This window comes from Taeniopygia guttata, chromosome 6, assembly GCF_048771995.1.
Source record: "Taeniopygia guttata chromosome 6, bTaeGut7.mat, whole genome shotgun sequence".
Taxonomy (NCBI): Eukaryota; Metazoa; Chordata; class Aves; order Passeriformes; family Estrildidae; genus Taeniopygia; species Taeniopygia guttata.
In genome coordinates this window covers 33341775-33356951 of record NC_133031.1, presented here as the reverse complement: position 1 = coordinate 33356951, position 15177 = coordinate 33341775, and the positions used below count along the sequence as shown (strand labels likewise).

The following is a 15177-nucleotide window of genomic DNA, read 5'->3' as shown; positions in this document are numbered from 1 at the left end:
TTATTCTGATTTTCCTTCCTCTGGCAATCATTACAAGAGCATGTAGTGACAGGACAAGGTAATGGATTCAAACTGACAAAGGGCAGGGTTAGATGGGATGTTACAAAAAAATTCTTCCCTGTGTGGGTGGTGAGGCCTTGGCACAGGGTGCCCAGAGAAGCTGTGGCTGTCTCATCCCTGGAAGTGTTTAAGGATGGGTTGGACAGGGCTTGGAGCTGCCTGGGACAGTGGAAGGTGTCCCTGCCCATGGCAGGGGGTGGCAGTGGATGGGCTTTAAAGTCCCTCCCCCCCCAGCGCAAACCATTCTTTATTTCTGTGCTTTTTCCTGGTAACACTGTTCCTGGAGAGGGATTTATTATGCCATTAAAGTTTGTGTTTTCCTCCCCATCTCTCCAGGTGACACTGAAGACAGTCTGTAAGTGTGTGTGAGATGGGCGGACTCAGCCTTTATGGAGTGCCTGGAAGTTTGAGCTACCACGTGTGGAAAACACCACCAAGATTTCTACTCCAGCTGCTGCTTGGTGAGGAATAATGTAAACAGAGACTTCCCCAGGGAATGAAGATCTTGTTTTCATGACAGCTTCTTTGATTTTTTTGTTATTTAAAAATACAGAAAAAGGAAGGGAGTGTAATTACACAGAAATCTGGCTAAGGATAATTGCTATTCAGAGCATCCCACGAGGCCAAAAAAGGCCTTGGAGGGCAGCATATTTAACTCAGAACAGAAATGCTGAATATGTGTGAGTATTTTATAAATCACAGGTGTCACCTCGTCAGGGTCTTTATTCTGGGTGTTTTTTTTCCCTAAAAACCAGGTGAGATTCAGATGTGACCTGAACAGAGATCCATACGTGATGCTGTAGAAAATGTGTGCATGTGTGACTTTTAAAAGCTTTCAGAAGTTTTTACATGGTCTTACAGGTGTGCAATCACCTGCTTGAAATCGTTAATTTGTTTGGCTCCCAATCAGAGCTGTGTAATTTATAAACTTCTGCTTTGCATTTTACTATTAAGGTACATATGGTTTCACTGCAAAACACATTCCCACAGAGCTGTGTGAGTTTTAGATACCTCTAAAAGTTAAAACCAAATATGGGCTTGATCACAAAAGGAAGTACTAAAATTGAGAATTCACTCTTCTTTCATGTTCAGCTTGTGCTTCTTCACTTCAAACTCTTAGAAATATTATTGCTGAGCATTAAACATGTGGATTTAAGCTTAACAGTGTAAGGAGGGAAATATGAAGAGTTTCCCTTTTGATAATATTGGCTTTGCAAGTGTTGCATTAAACCTTTGAGGGAAATGTCATGGGCTGCATCTCAGAAGGGATGTGTGTGTGTCACAGATTTAATAACCAGACTATACATTTAACCATATATTTATCATCATAGAACCATAGAAGAGTTTGGGGTGGGAGGGACCTTAAAAACCATCTTGTTGCAATGCTCCTGCCATGGGCAGGGACACCTTCCACTATCCCAGGCTGCTCCAAGCCAAACCTGCCCTTGGACACTCCCAGAGACCCAGGGGCAGCCACAGCTTCTCTGGGCACCCTGTGCCAGGGCCTCCGGATCCTCACATTGAAGAATTCCTTCTTAAAATTTAATCCCAGCTTGCCCTCTGACAGTTTAACAGTTTGTAGGTATATTCACTGTACACATAAACAAACAAACAAATAAATGTATAGGTAGGATCTTTTGTTTGAGAACAAACTTTGCATTCAACTGAGTAGAAGATTTTGGATCCTTAGGCACGTTTTGCTGTTGCCATTCCAAGCTCGGAGCAGGGCAGAGGATGCTGCCTGCAGCCTGCCAGATGTGCAGCAGGGCAGGTCTGACTGCAGCCTGGGCACACCCGAGCCGTGCCGTGAGTCCTCGGGCTGACCTTTGCCTGCACACCCGGATTCGGGATTCGGGACAGCTCCAATTCCCGTCGGACGGCTCAGGAGGAGCCCGTCTCCTTCTGGGTTCTCTCGATCCATCCCCCGGAGCTGCCGCGGGCGGTTCTTGGGCTCCGGGCTGCTCGGGGGATGTCCGGGGGATGCCCCACATCCCACCCCGCGGGGTTCCGCGGCACATTCCCCGCTCTGCTCGCACCCCATCCCCGCACCCCCATCCGCGGGGGTCCCCCCACGGCCCGGGGAGCGGCGGGGCAGAGCCGAGCGGCTGCACTCCGCCTCCCGGGCTGCGCAGCGCGGCCGGGGAGCGGCGGGGCTGCTCCCTCCCCCTTCTTCCTCCTCCTCCTCCTCCTCCTCCTCCTCTCCTCCTCGTCCTCCGCCCCCCTCCCCCAGGGCAGAGCCGGCGGAGGCGGCGGGCGCGGGGCAGAGCAGAGCAGAGGCGGCGGAGGTAGGAGCGCGGGGATGGGATGGGATGGGATGAGATGGGATGGAATGAAATGAGATGGAATGGGATAGGATGGGATGAGATGGGATGGGATGGGATGGGATGGGATGGGATGGGATGGGATGGGATGGGATGGGATGGGATGGGATGGGATGGGATGGGATGGGATGGGATGGGATGGGATGGGATGGGCTCTGCGGGAAGGTTGGGGGTCCCCAGGCCGCGGCTCCCCAAGTTTGCACTTCGCGGCAAGTTGGGCAGCGGCAGCCGCGGGGGCAGCCCGGGCACGGCTCGGCTGGGCTCGGCTCGGCTCGGCTCGGCTCGGGGGACACGGGACTGTCCCCGCTGCCGGCGGGCTGCGGCAGCCGGCGCTCCCAGGGCATCCCCGCAGGCGCGGCAGGAGCGGGGGAAGGAAGGAAGGCTCGGGAGCGGCTCCGCGGGACCCCGCGGGGACAGCGCTGCTGCGGTGGGCTCGGGGTTCGGGAGGGCACACACTCCTACCGGGGCTTTCCCCAAACAGCCCTGCAGTCCCACCTAGGACCCAGCCGGGCGGGGATGCTGCCGCTCGCTGTGAATATTTTTGGGTGAAGAGAGAGGGGGATTTCTTAAACGCAAGCTGTTGGCTGTTAAAAATAGCTTCATAGCTGCTGAGAACGCCGGCAAGGTTCAGTGACGGGTTATTATGGTCACAGTCTGTTAGGCAACAATTCACCAGCTGAACTTTGGAGGTCTCATCTATGGGCTTCTCTTTTTCTTCTTCTTCCTTTTTTTTTTTTTTTTTAATTTTTTAAATTTTTATTTTCCTCTGCTGCTTCATTGTAATACTACAGCCGTACTCTGCTTAGGCACAAACAGATTTGTAGGTTAATAGGATATGTGAGAGTATTGCTTGGAGGGTGCATCCAAACACCTACCAAACTCTCAGATTTGGAATTTTTTAAAAAAATTATTTCATTTATTCTATCATCCTATGACCTAAAGTCCCCTTCACAGTGACTTCCTTGCATATGACATCAAAATGGTTTCACTTCTTGAATTGTTAGCCGGACCAAAAGCCCATCATCATCATCATCTCCCGTAGAACAAACACATTTTTCTGTGATTTGAGACTTAAAAGAAGAAGCAGAGTGACTAGCTGAGCACATCACAGATTAAATCTCAAAGTTTGCTGGAACTGTTCATGAAAAATAAACATTTTTAAGGTTTAACTGCAAATCGTATGTGCTCGCTTGGATAAACAAACACCTGATTGAACAGCACTGCGCTTGATACTGACTGGGGACTGCTTGATCTTTGGCAGAGAGGGAAATTTCCACCAATAAAACGTCCCCAAATGGACATGAACCATACATATATATTTATATCTGTGCTATTTATAGACTTAGATATGTTTTTATATACAGTCACTCACAAGGAGTAAATCTCACAACCAGCAAACACTAAAGGGGTAGCTGCCTCGAAGCCTCTTTTTGGCAGTGATTAAAATGTTGTCACACGTCTCGTGCCCTGAGAGCTTCCCTGCTGCTGCTGCTGGTGCCATTTCACTCTTGGGCATTGAGTCAAAGGATTCATCTGGCTCTTCATGTGCCAAAAGAAAGAAAATCAATTTGAATGCAGAAAGGAGGAAACTACTTGTATGAAGATTTAATAGTGAAACTGCCTTCTTTCTTTCTTTCCTTTTTTTTTTTTTTTTAATAGCACTTAGATCCTGTGTCTGTAAGTAGCAGCCACGGTGCAGTTCTGAAATCAATAGCAAAATAGTTTTATGGTTCAGATTTTGTCATAGGAGGACTAATCTCAAATTCAGAGTGTTTTATTTGGTGGTTTGTAACAGGAACATGATCAAACAGTGTAGATTTACATTGCAAAACACTTAATTCCACTAATGCAATGGAAGGCAGTAATGGATTTTTATCTTAATTGCTAAACTAAAAGCAGGTATCTGGAAATCATATAAATGAGAAGGGTGAAGCAGACAGCATATTTGAATTATTTCATGTGGTTGAAGGGGAAGGATGAAGGTGTGCAATCTAGCAGCAGCATGAACAAGGATAGGATTATGTATCCAGAGATGCAAATAAGGCACTGCTTATGTTCTATTTTAACATTGTTTTAAGGTGGCCAGAGTTCTGTGAGAATGGGGAGTTTCACAGTGCTCAAAGCTTTTGTTGGCAGCCCAGGTGATCTCAGTGTTTCTGAATGTGGTTTTAAGGATGGGCTGGTACTAAAGCACCTCTCAAAGCATTGGTTTGTGTTGAAGATCAAGTGGGATGGCAGCAAATTCTGCCAAGGATTTCTTGTGGAATTCCTCTACTGACTAGGAAGGGAATCCTTCCTATTATAAACTACTTTTCTTACACTGATTTCTTCCTTATATGTCCACAGAGCAAAATCTCACTATTGTAACTCAGGGTTGTGTCACCATTGGGTGACACAATTTCTCCAGAGGTGAGCTGGCAGCAGAGGGCTGATCTCACCTAAATGACACGTGGATTTAGGAACTTGGAACACCCAACTGTGCTTCTCTTCCAGCACAGATGCATCACTTAGGTGAGGAAAAGCCATGACATAAACAGACACTGATATCCCCCTCTCCCTCCTAATTACCCCTCCAGTTAATGTATAGTCATAAATTCCAATGAAATGTGCTCTTAAATCACTCAGTGCTGCTCTGGGTACTTGCCTGATGTGGAACACTGTTTCAAACATCTCAGAGGGTTTGCAGAAGATGCACCCTGATTTGATCTAGGCTCATTAATTGCTGGTTTTAGAGTCCCATTTTCCCCTTTATCCCCTGTGTTCCTCCATACCTCCCACAGGGAGAGGCAGTTCTAAATTCCCACCACACTCCTTGGCTGGAGTTATGTTGCTCAGCTAGAAGAATCCAAAGTGCTGTGGGAAAGCATGGTAGATTTCCAATAAGAGAGCATTTTTTTTCCAGCACTTTCCCCCACAGATCAGCACTTCTTATTTATTTTTGTTTTTTAGTGAAGTGCCCAGTTTTGCTTGCTGACCAAGTGAGGTGTCAGATCTGGAGTCGAAACACAGCTATTCAGGGGAAGGGATCTGTAACCTCCTGCAAGTTCTTGTTTTGAAGCAGCCTAAATTGCACCCATCTCTCCACTTATACTGCAATTTCATTAAAATTCTAGATGATCTCGAGCTTTGCTGACCTGCTCTCTTAAAAGTTTGTGTGGCTGCCTGTGTATCTGACAGAAAACGGGTTGTCTTTGTCCCCATGGCCTGCTGGGTTGTGTTTCCTGGGCTCGAAGACATTATTACAATTCTGTCCTGGTGCCTGGGTTGGGTTTTTACAGGCGAGGGAAGCTCCTGAGGAGGTGGAGAGCCTTGCAATGGGAGCACTGTAATCCTTTGATTACACAGCTGTGCCTGACATGCCACTAAACAGCACTTTAGGGGCAAGCAGTTAATGTAGCTTTTCCATGGAATATTTATTAATTTATGTTACACCTGGTTTCCAGCAGCTGTTGAACGTGGCTTGTAAGCTTTAGATTTAAGGAGCATCCTCTGAAGGGAGAGAGGCTGCTGATGCCTTGCAAGAGGAAACAGAAGGAAAAATGTTGTTCTGATGGGTTCTGGTTGCTGATGGCAGGGACAGGCAGCTGTGGGGAGGATGAGAGGCATGGTGAGGTGGTGGATGAGAACAAGAGTGAGGGACCCTTGGCACACTCTGTCCCACTGCCTCTGTCCCCTCTGGTGGCAGCACAAGACAGAATCTCAGACTGGTTTGTGTGGGAAGGGAACTTGAAGCTCATCCAGTTCCAACCCTGACACCTTCCACTGTCCCAGGTTGCTCCAAACCCATCCAGCCTGGCCTTGAATACTTCCAGGGATCATGGGGCAGCCACAGCTTCTCTGGGCGCCCTGTATCAGGGTCCCACCGCCCTCACAATATTCTTTCCAATATCCCATCTAAACCTGGCCTCTGCCACTTTGAAGCCATTCATCTTCTCCTGTCACTCCATCCCTTGTCCAAAATCTCTCTCCAGCTCTCCTGGAGCGGCTCTAAAGTCTCCCTGGAACCTTCTGTTCCCCGGGCTGAACACCCCCACCCTCAGCCATTCCTGGCAGGACTGATGCTCTGACCTGGAGCACCTCTCCTTCACCAACCCTTCAGCTCCTTTCTCATTCCCATACCCACCTTCCCCAACTCCCACAACAGCCTGAGCCGCCTGAAACACTCATTTCCCAAACCTCAGTACCTGGCTGCTGTTGCAGCATTTCTGAGAGAGGCCATGATTTATGTTTAGAATGAGATTTGAGCTACTCCAGTCTAGGCCTCAGATCTGGGCCTTGTGAGGCCTTCCAGCCTGTGGCGCAGTTAGAAATTAAGAGTTTGTGGCACAGTTAGAAATTAAGAGTTTGTGGTGCAGTTAGAAATTAAGAGTTTGTGGCACAGTTAGAAATTAAGAGTTTGTCGTGCAGTTAGAAATTGTATTTAATACTGTGTGTGTGATGGGGAGCACTGGGCTGTCTGGGTGTGAAGTAGTACAGGTTTATAGTGTGAGGTTTAGGCCACCTTAAGACAAAGACAAACAATGTTCGCTTGTAAACTGTAAACTATATAGAAGTGTATATAAACTGCCATCTTCTCTCTAATAAATGGAGAATGTTGCATTAATCATATTGGATGGATGTGCGTTCTGTCCTGTCCAGCTTTTCTGTCTTATGAGGACCCTGGTATCAGGCTGCTGCTTTCCTTCCGTCCTTGCCAAAAAATGAGGCGGGCCACCTCATTTTTTGGCAAGGACGGAAGGAAAGGAGCAGCCTGATACCAGGGTCCTCACACGTTTTTGGAGCTCCTGGTGGTGGGACCCTTCCCCTGTTGGTTTGCTGCAAGCAGCCCCTGCAGCCTTGGGGATGGTGGGGGCACATGGCTGCCTCCTGTGCCATGGGATTCCTTGGAAAAGGAACCCAATTCCCTGGAGAACTGGTGGTTTGGAGTGGCAAGATAGAAACCCAGGCTGTCATTTGTTTATATACCAAGCAGCACCAGATATTCTCTACACACTTGATATTCTCTACACACTTAATATTCTAAAACTCACTATGTCGTGATTTACTCACCAAATAAGCACAGCTTTTTATAAATAAATGAAGTTTTAGGCCAAATCTGTATCTGAGGTGGGTTGTTCCTCGCTGTAAAAGGTGCAGATCTGTACCTAAATAGCAAAATATCCAAAGTGACATTTTCCATTTGCTTCACGCCTTCCAGTAGGAAAAAATAAGTTTCACAAGGAGATATTTTTTTCCTGCAGAAAAACCTTGATTTTCAGTGTGGGTGAATGTACCCTGCTATCTAGCCATAAAATTAGAAAAACTGATGAGAGTGAAAAAGCCTTTTGTATTATTATATTTTCCTTTGGTTTTGCATTTATTGGTGTTTGGCTTAAATATGACAAGTTTAAGTTAGACTTGTAACTTCTCAGGATTGCATGGAATAGAGGGAAGGTCATTTCTTTCAAATAAGTCATTGAACTGCAGGTGAGTTTGAGCTGGGAAGAACTCTGAGGTCAGACAAGAGTGAAGATAAAATGTAAAGTTCAAAGTCATACAGAGGAAACAAGATATGACTGCTTTGAAAAATGAAAAACTCTACAAGATACAAAGGCAAAAAAAAAAAAAAAAAAAAAAAAAGATTTATGTGCAGCTTGTGTACTTAGGAGATGGAAGAAGCCTCACAGTGTTGAAAGAGTGCCCTGAGGATGGGCAGCACATGGATGTGAGTCTGTAATATTGGATGGTTTGCCCAATTCCAGGTTTTGGAACAGTGTGGAGAAAAACCACTTAATTAAAGTGTTTTAGAACTGCCACCAAATGAGTAGTGAGATACCAACAAATAAGAGAGACCTCAGGGAAAAAAAAAAAAAAAAGTAGCAGAAATTAGGATTCTGCAGAGTTTTGCCCATAATTTGGAGGAAATGTAAGGGCCCAGTGTCAACCTTGCTGTGTCTAAATTGGGATATAATGGTCTGAGTGCCAGAATTTATTAATCCAAAGAAAAAGGACTCTTTGACTGGGGCAGCCAGGAGGTTTGTCTGTGTAAAGCTAGAAATAGGAGGAAGTGGAGAAGGATGGTTTAATAGTTTATTAGGAGAATGTATCACATAATGAGATGGGTTTGCCTGCAGGCCCAGCTCCTCACAGGGGAGCTTCATCTCCTGAAAATTCTTTAGCAGCTCTTAAAACCAACACTTCCTTGCAAGCCAGTCAAATACCTTATCTAATATTCCTTCCCAGCCTCTTTGATTTTGGATGCTTTTTAGCTGTAATTTGTCTCTTTTGCTCAGCTCTGTAGATATTAGATAATGTTAAACAGATATTGGTAATGTTAAATAAGTTGAATGGAGCATTTCACTGCGTTAGGCTGGTGATTGGGCTCCTGCTCTTGTCTTCCACTCCTTCCTAGTGCATTTTTAGGGCTGCTGCTGTGCAGCTCATCCTTGGGATTGCTGAAACCTGAGGACATTTCCTGGGGCTGCTTCTGGGAAGGATTTTGGGTGTTGCTGCTGCAATGGGAGAGGAGCAGGTTTTGAACGTGTCCATCAGGTGTGGAACCCGTTCCCAGTGATTCCAGGGAAGGAATGCTGGTTCACTCTGTGAGATTCACACCTTCAGGATCAGGGATCCTCTGCCTGCTTGGTGTCTCCCTGGAGCTCCGGGCTGGGATAACACCCAGACATCTGGGTTGTAACTGCATCTATTGCAAGCCATAAAAATTCAGATAAAAACCCTGCTGCGCCTTAAAGACTGCCAATAAGAACTGCAGCACGGGATGCAGTGATGGGCTGTTAATTTAAGAAGACAAAAACATGTTCTTGAGCACTCCAGCATGGAGTACTACAGCTTTATGCCCTGAGCGACTCATCGGAGCTGTTCGGAAAGTAAATAATTCAGATGAAAAGTTTCATCAATTATAAAGCTCTGAAAACAGTTTCTCAGCTTCAGGATTAACTTGCCTGAGGATCAGATAAGGATAAATCAGAATGAAACCACTATTGCACCTGACACTTAGTATTAGAATTACTTTGCAAGGCTATTTATACCATCTTTAAAAGAAGAAATGAGATGCGAGAGGTGAGCAGAAGGGAAGAGTGGAATCTGAGCTGATCCTCTCACCGAGGAAAAAGGAAATAAAAATTTGTCTGACATCAGGTGATTTTAAATAGGGAAGTTTTTAACCCTTCAGAGTAGATTTTTGAGCACTGCTGAATGTAAAATTTCATTGCAAAATGAAAATATACAGCTGAGTAAATGCAATCTAGATTGGTATCCACGGAAGTCCCATGTGGATTTATCTGGCATTAGACTGGACAGGAGTAATTCCCATTTTGGGTTTCAGTGGTGTGACGGGGACCAGAACGCTGTGGGAATGGGAACAGTTTCCAGTTGTTTTGGAGGAATTCCGAGCCCTGTGCTCACCAAGGAGTGTGTCAAGGCTGGAAAATTTGGGTAACCCTCCAGAGCTTGTCAGGGAGCAGCTTATGCCTGGAGTCAATAACTCTCACATGGTTCCACTCACCTGCTGCTCATTCCTGCTTCAGCTGTAAAAATTGAGCATTCTCCTGGTTTAGCATCAGAGTTAGAATGTTGCAATAACTCATTTGGTGTAATATGGGGGAATGCATAAAAAGCCTCTGCTGAGTTTTGATAGTGTTTTCCTGTAATGATACCCATTAGGTGAGTGTAGTAATCTCTCCAGTTTTCCATTTTTTTTTTGTCTTGCTGTGCTGGTACATTGGATAATAAATGTAAAAAAAAAGCCCTAAAAATGTGCCATGAAAATGCTGATAAATATGTAAATACCAACATTTTTTTTTTTTACTATTACAATTCCTACAAGCTAAAGCTTTCCAAAAGTGCAAAATAAACAGGCACATTATGACAATTAATATTTATCCATTAAAAACATGCCTGTTGCTGAAACAAGAGCATCCCATCCATCATTACTAAACATTTTACAGTGCACAGCTTTAATACCCTCCTTTCTGTATTTTGAAAGATAGCAAATAATTCCCAGATAGCAAATATCATTAAGTTGCATTTAACAAAAAACTTGGAAGGTTTCAAATGAGATAACATAAACTCTGTGCTCATTCCAAACTGCAATTCTCTGGATGAACCTCTGCCTTCATTAAAGTCACTGAAATGTCTTCCTGCTGACTTCAGCATGCCAACATTTCAAAAAATAAATTGAAATGGGATCTTTAAAAGTTTTCTTCTTGATGAGTGGCTGGAGCTAAAGCCATTCAGCTGTGCTTTTGTGTGCATATGTTATTTAGCTCAGCCATGAGGTCTCGAGGTGAAGATAATGTCTGGTGGGGATGAGGGAATGTGAGCAGGAAATAATATTTCCCTTTGAAATAATCCATCAGTAGCTGTGCTATCCCAGAGGCCCCTTTTAATGGAGATCCTGCAGATGTGGAGCCCCCTTTTCAGTGCTGAGGGGAACCAACCATGCAGGTGGACATTCCTCTTAAGGATATTAAACCTTAAAAGTGATGGAAAAGCCCCAAATCATTATTTATTGCACTGCTGCAGGGCACACGTGCAGCCCTCAGACAGGGCTTTGGGGACATTTTTAGCTTTGTCCTTTTGGCATCAGGGGTTTCTATGCAGCAGTTGAATAGGAGGAAGGAATAAATTTGATTTAGCCATGTCAAGCTGAAAATGAAGTTCCTCCTTGCACATCCTTCGAGGAACCCTCAACGGTCTGGATTTAGCTGCCATCCGCTCCATTTTACTGGTATATTTTTGGACTTCCTCTGCTGATAAATATTTAGAGTCTGTTTATCTTTCATCTCATTTCTGTTACATAGTGCTTACAGATATTATTTTTTCCCTCCATAAATACTTATTACTGCAGAAAATGGTGTTGCAAGCCTTGATATTGCAGTGCCAGCAATTTTGTAATTTTAATTGAGGCTGGCTGACAGTACTTCTATTAATTATCCAGGAGAGGCTTATGGCTTTCTAAAAGAGGAGTGTGTTTCTGGCTGGAGGAGTTTGAAGGGGAGTAGTAATTGCTTTATGTCTGGAGTGCAGGTTTAGGTGCAGGAGGCTTGGCTGGATTAAATGTGGCCATTGGTGAGGATCAATAAAGCATGAAAAGGGGAAAAGCTGTTTCAAATTGGTAAAAGTTGTAGCCACCAGGATGCTGCTAAACTCAAAATGAAAAATGCAGCTGTTTCTTTTGGATTTAATTAAAATCCAATAAAAGACAATTCAGAGACACCTAAGTTGATATTAATTACTTTGAGCATGTGAATAATTGGAGCAGGTGAAGGATTTCCTTCACAAAATTCTGCAAAGCTTTTTCTTACAGCTTGGCTCTATGTGATTTTTGCTGTCAAGCTAAATCTTAGTGCTCTTTTCCTGTGCCTTCCAAATTCCTTTGTGGAGTTGTGTTTTTCCTGATGTGAGTATGACAGTCCTACTTTAATTGGATAACAGCAGTTGTCATCCTGCAAGAGGGATTGTCATGCCTGGGGGCCTCAGAAGTATCTGCATGAAAATAAATAAATAAAACATCTGAAAAGCTTTGCTAAGAAGCAGTAAATTTAAAACCTGATTTGGTTAACAGCATTGAAATGAGGTGCCTTATTCTATTACAGCATAAAGCCACCAGATGTCACTTATTTTGTGCACCACTCTTCTGGGGAGAAGCATGTCCTTGGCATGGAAAAGATTAAAACAAAAAAGGACAACTTAATTTAAGTGGCTTTGTTTCTGTTTGTGCTCCTAACTGGCAACTGTCCTCCTTGATAACTATTTTCATCTTAAAATAGATAATATAAACTCATTTCTCACAGATCCGACAGACTTGCATTTTTTATGAGCCTTAAATGTCAGCAGTGCCATTTTGAGGTTCAATCTTTAAGAAAATAATTAATAGGCTTCATTTTCAGAAGGAGGAATGTACATTTTACATTAGGATAGGAGGGTTTTATTTTTATGAACTGTTCTATCATTAAAGACACCTCAGCCAATGGCTCACACAGATATCAATCTTCAGCCAAGTTAAAAGCAGTGGGGGGAGTTTTAAAGTCATACAGAAGGTGGAAGTCCTTGTGGAGAGGGAAAGGGATAATTCTGAAATCAGAGACCAGCATCTGCTTCTGGAGTGGAGAGGCTCATCCTCAGGGTTTAAATGCTTCAAGAGGTGGAGCAAAGGGGAGTGGGGATTTGTCCATAAAGAAGAAAAAACCCAATGCAAAGCTGGATTTCCTGGCTTGGATGGGCATGGCCAGTGTCAGGGAGATGGAGGAGGTGACAATTCCCCACCAGTGAGAGCCAGCAAAGGGTTCCTTGTCCTGGCTGTGTCCTGTTCCACTGTGGGTTTTCACTCCCATTACCAGAATGCCAAATTGAGAGTTGCACACCCTCTTTCAGCCCCCTGGTATCATAACCCTCGTGCTCATTCATTTTGTGGCCTGTACTCAAAGGCACTACCATTAAAAAGAGGAAATTTAATTTTCTGGACTTGAAGCAGAAAGGTTGAAAATTGAATGCTTTCCTGGAGGATAATGGCTAGGTATTTCCCCCACCACCACCCCAGTGGTAGTACTGTAGTTTGTTTTTACATTTTAAATATGTCTCCTCCCTCAGATTTCAGCTTGGGATGGAGTCCTACTCACTCTGTGGAACTCTCACAGGTTGGAGGATGTAAATCCACAGCTCTGAGTGAATGATGTGAGAGTTCCTCTCCAAATAATTTTCCATTTCAGTCCTCAGGAGCAGCTGTGCTGAAAGGCTACCTGCCTTCATTTTTCATCAGAGGTGAAAAATGTTCTCTAGCATGGCATTCTCTAGCTGGAGGCAGAGTACATGACACATTTCCCCCTCCCTTTTCCCTCTGTGCTTCAGCAAAAATAGAGGTGAGCAAAACACCCCTTAACTAATAGAAACAGTCTTGGCTTCTAAATGCAGCGAATTTGTATTTTAGCACCTCATATGAAACCAATTACATTAATGAGGGCTCCAGTTCTTAACTGGAGGTTGTTTATGACAGGGAGGGTTTCATTTCCTACTGCAGGTCTTGCACCATTGCTCCTGAAAGTGCCATCTGCCAGCTTTGGACCCAAAAATGCTCCCTGCCACTATTGTGCAGGGAGATTCTGGCACAGCTCAGGGATGGGGAGCATGATTGCAGCTTGGGAGGCTGGGAAAATTCACTTTGTCTGTCTGTTGAGCTTATGAAAGGCTGAAATTCATTCTGTTTAATATGGTTACTGGGGGAAAGTCAGAGTCCATGCTGTCTGCCTTGGTTTATTTAGAAATTGGATTGCTGGTGGCTTTCTGTCTCGTGAAGCACATATCTGAATTTCATTGAGAATCCCTCAATTCCCAGGTAATGGGATTTTGGATGGTGAGTTAGGAGATCTAGGTTTTTCTAGGACTTCTATTGTGTTAGTCCAAATGAAATTGCAGGTGAGACATGTCAGAACTCTGTCATTTTGTCACCCAGAGGTGGAACAGCACCTTTGAAAAGCACTCTGAGATCTGATGTTGGGAGTTCCACAACCTTCCTGGACCATAACCCAACCCAAGACACATTTGAGTGCACTCTGGCCTGAGGCTCCTGAGCAGGGCATGAATGGCTACAGCTGCATTTCTCATTTAATTAGTTTTCACCTTGGGCAGCAGCATCTCTGTAAAAACACTGATAAAATAATACACGTTGTATTTAATTCTCCGTGTTTGGATAAAACATTTTGTCTGTCCCAGATCAGTTTTGTAGGCCCTATATAAGTAACCTAAAGGATGAATAGTAAGCATAACATTAAATGCAAGTTTTCATATGCAAAGAAATAAACCTGTATAATTGTAAGGTTTCATTCTGATTTGCTATTCTTTTCAAAGTGTAATTTAAACCACTGAGCCATTCAATAATGAAGAAACTGAGGGTGTTATCAGCATATGATTTATTTTTTCACGTAATGAGAAGAACTGTGGATTTTTGGGGGTTTATAGATTATTCTGAACTTCTGCAGTCACTTATTTGATTATAAATGATTTGGATGCTGAAGGCATTTTCCAGAATTTAAACATGCAGGAAAAACTTCAAATTAAATCAAATGATCAGCGATGAGACTCGTTTCTCTCCTGCACCTAGGATGGTGCTCTAGAATGCCTGATTTTCCATATACTGGTGAAGTAACGGCTGTAAAAGGAGCAGGACTTGGTTAGTCACATGGAAAAATTTTAGAGTCACAGCATGGTTTGGATTGGGAGGGTCATTAAAGCTCATCTCATTCCAGCCCTTCTACTACTCCAGGCTGCTCCAAGCCTTGTCCAACCTTTCATTTTTGTCCAGGAGGGCCAGAGGACCCATCCCTGACTGCCTTCCCTTGTGGACTCTGGTGTGGAGCTCTGCAGAGCAGGAGCTGCTCTCCTCAGGCACAGTGGAGGTGTGGGGGTCACCACACTCCAGCTGCCACATTCCCCTTGACAGCAGCAGCAGAGATGAGCTCCTGGAGTAATTCTTTGGCCAGAGTCTGAAACTGTCTTGTTCTCCTCCAAAATCCTTGGTGGGGTGCTGTGTAAAATGAAGAAACCCATATCAAATCTAGGACTGCTTCTAATCTTAAAATAAAAAAAAAAAAAAAAAAAAAAAAAAAAAAAAAAAAAAGAGAAATCAAAAAGAGAGGAAAAAAAGAGTTTTTCAGAGGTTTTCATGGCAGGGCCACCAAAGCAAGCAAAAACTCAACCAAAACAACCAGTGTGGCTTCAGACTCAGGAGGGCTCTCCCAGCTGGGTGGCAGTGCTGGGGTGGTGATCATGGTTCAGTGCTGAAGGTGGTGCCTTGTGCAGG

General features: G+C 44.3%; 1 protein-coding gene across 2 annotated transcripts in view; it reads left to right on the top strand.

The window, feature by feature from the left end:
- The first annotated feature begins 2202 nt into the window (after positions 1 to 2202).
- The window catches only part of CHST15 (carbohydrate sulfotransferase 15), a 46763-nt gene continuing 33788 nt past the window's right edge, over positions 2203 to 15177 (top strand). Inside the window, exon 1 of one of the 2 annotated variants that reach the window (XM_030276591.4) lies at positions 2203 to 2345. The gene's annotated coding sequence lies outside the window, so the exon portion shown is untranslated. Of the gene's footprint in view, positions 2346 to 4727; positions 4893 to 15177 lie in introns of those variants that run through there. The other variant, XM_072931349.1, reaches the window with a different exon arrangement.